This window comes from Pinus tabuliformis, chromosome 8, assembly GCF_031772625.1.
Source record: "Pinus tabuliformis cultivar Carrire ecotype Pingquan chromosome 8, CPIR1, whole genome shotgun sequence".
Taxonomy (NCBI): Eukaryota; Viridiplantae; Streptophyta; class Pinopsida; order Pinales; family Pinaceae; genus Pinus; species Pinus tabuliformis.
The window spans coordinates 68,227,066-68,230,153 of NC_142294.1; positions in this window are offsets into that span (position 1 = coordinate 68,227,066).

Consider the following 3,088-nt stretch of genomic DNA (forward strand, 5'->3'; position numbering starts at 1 on the left):
ATAGTGAATTATACTAGCATTTCCCTTCTTTTATATACATCATTTTTGGAGTAATTTTGAATTGCAGATCACAAATATCGTCATGCTTCTTTCACGGTCAACTGCTGACGCCATTTTTATTGCGAGACAACTTTTTTTCCACCTCAGGTTGTTAAGTGACTTCTTAGCAAATTTTCAACACAATTGCATGTTTCATCATTATATTGCTTTAATGGTTTAAGAATTTTACACTTATGGACACCTAACCAATAAATTTTGCTTTCGTAGAATATAAGCTATATTTATGACCCTGTAGCAAAATTTCAAGTCATTCACATAGGTTAGAATTATTTCATTCGAGCATTTCAAGTTATTTATGGACATTTAATCAATGAAGTATATTTTCATTGATACAATTTGTATTTGTGGCAAAGTATGGTTTATGGTCTCAGTTACAGACTGCGCATTATTGCATCAAGGCTATAATTGTTTTGTGTATTTGGATTTGTTATGATGTCCAAGGTTAGCTTGCTTCAATGCTAGTCATTGATACTTTGCATGGGTAGTAAGGATTTTTTAGTCATTTATTAATTTTTTAGTTAACAAATGCATTCAGCATTGATGGTTAACCAATTGATATTGTTGCTTGGAAATGGGAAAACTCTTAATGCACTTCTCTGAATAAATTCAAACATAACCTCAAAGTAGAAAGATGCCATTCTTTCAATGTTATTAATTAAATAAGGTTATTTTATTACATAAGTCTAGTTATAATTTATGTAACAACAATTTCTCTTGTGAAATCCTTAAATAAAGTAATAATATTTCAAATAATAATTTGAGTTTTGATATGCATAGATAAATCATATTATTTATGGGCCATGTTAATTAAATAATTTAAATATGTTTTCATCCCAAGCTACTTGTGTTTCCATGAATTTGATCATAGTAGGTAGACTAGTAGCAAAAAAGTACAATGTACAAATAGAAGACTCAGATTTATTTTTTCCAACATTCATTGGTACAAAAAACTGCTAAATGATAACTCTAATAGAACAACCACAGTGGCTAGAGACATGAAGAGATAGTATCATTAGATCATCTCAAATATGTAGTTACCATAAAGCACCTACAATAAGAGTATCAGCATTAATACAACGGAGTTGCCAACAAGTGTCATTCTTACAGGCTAGGAAAAGCATCAACATTAGACTTCATAATGGAAGAATAATTATCCAATGGATTTAACATCTCATAGAGTCCAAACTTATTATACAAGTGAAATTCTATATTCCTCAATCCAATAACTAAGCAAGTAAAATTCATGCACAATTGATGCTTACCAAGATTCAAACTCTTCATGTGATGTGAATATTTGAGGCAAAATGAAATTGACCAAGGACCAACGTTACCTCATCACGACTAAATATTTCCAATCATAGCAAGAGAAAGCCTTGTTATCATTCAAAGAAACCTCATAAGCAGTGACAATAACAAGGAATGTTGGAACCACTGTTTGAGGCATGTTGATTTTCCTCAGCTCTTGTCTCTCAATTTTGGATCCATGATAGATCATAACATTCATGGTCGGAACAAACCTACAAATATACCCTCACAATTTTTACATTGATAAGAATACGAACAGGGGCAAGACAAAAGAAAATTGTTAAACACACACATGGTAGCAACAGAATATGAAAGATAAACAGGAGAGTACATTTATTATTAACAAATGATATACATTTATAGTACATGGTGTGACCCTTGGATTCATATTCAAAGTGGTCTCTTGGACTCCTTTTGGATGTTCAGCTTCCACACCAACCCTTAGAGGATTAGGTGTCCAACATTCCCCCCCTTAATCCAAAGGGTTATGTATGAGTCCAAGAAGAGAGCTGTAATAAAAAATGTGTAAAAATGCATGGCAACACTAGGCTAAATGTGCTCTTTGAAATGTTGGTATAAAGGGTGGTGGTTTAAGGATGACCACCAACACTAGAACGCTTAGTGCAGTTCCCATAATTCTTCCAATTCTGGCATGAAGGTCAAGTCTTCTGCTAGAGGAAGTGCTTCTGATATTTTGAAGAGGGAAACCTTAAACCATGAAAGGGAGGTCTCACCCCGCATAAAAGGGAGAACCTCAACCTAAAAAGGGAAGTCTCAATCTGTGATGGTTTAAGGATGACCAACAACTCTAGAATGCTTAATGCAATTCCTAGAACTCTTCCGAAACGGGAAAGATGCTGAAGTCTTCTGCTAGAGGAAGTGTCCCCAATTCTTTAAAGAGGAATCACCGATTGAAGATATGCTCAGGGGCATCTTTGTCTCTGGCTACAACTCTGAATTCGGTATGGCAGGTTGTGGCTCAGGCTCACTTTATGTGGCTTTGAAGCTTGTAGATGACCATCATTTCCCCCCCTGTCAGATACAAGGTGAGATGATGGAGAAAACTTAACTGCAAGACTGTTCAATACTATAGAACAAGTTCTGACATGTGACTGGAATATCTTCTTGGTTGTTGATGCCCATTGCCAAGAAGCGATCCAAGATGAATCTTTGTTCTTGCAGTAGGCTTGTTTCTGAAGCATCTGTGTGAAGAATGGGTGGTTTTATGAAAATGCTCACATGGATGAAGATCAAAACAGTGATCTTTCATATGGCCAACTCGGTCGCAGTGTTGGCATTTCACAATCTATTGTTATTGTTGTGGAAGAGAACTAGAATCTGAAACAGCTGAAGGTGAACTGTCATGAGGAGTAGGTGAAGATGAACCGTCCTAAAGAAATCCAACACTTTGAAATTAGATTGGTTTTGAGTAATTTGGAATATGAAAGGACACTTCCTTGTCATATCCAAGACCAGTTCTGTGCTTGTTGTGGACAAGCTCTTTCCAAGGTCTGATGACCGACTTGGGAAGTGCAGACTGAATTTTTGCATCTGCATGTACAACTACTTCTTTATTGGGCACTGGATCTGAATCAATTGTAACATTATTTTCTTGTTGTTTATGGGAGTCTGTTTCATTGTTATGAATAGAAACAGGTTCAGAATGATGACTCCATTGTTGTATTTCTGCTTGCTATAGCTGAGATTCAAGCTGTAAAAATTC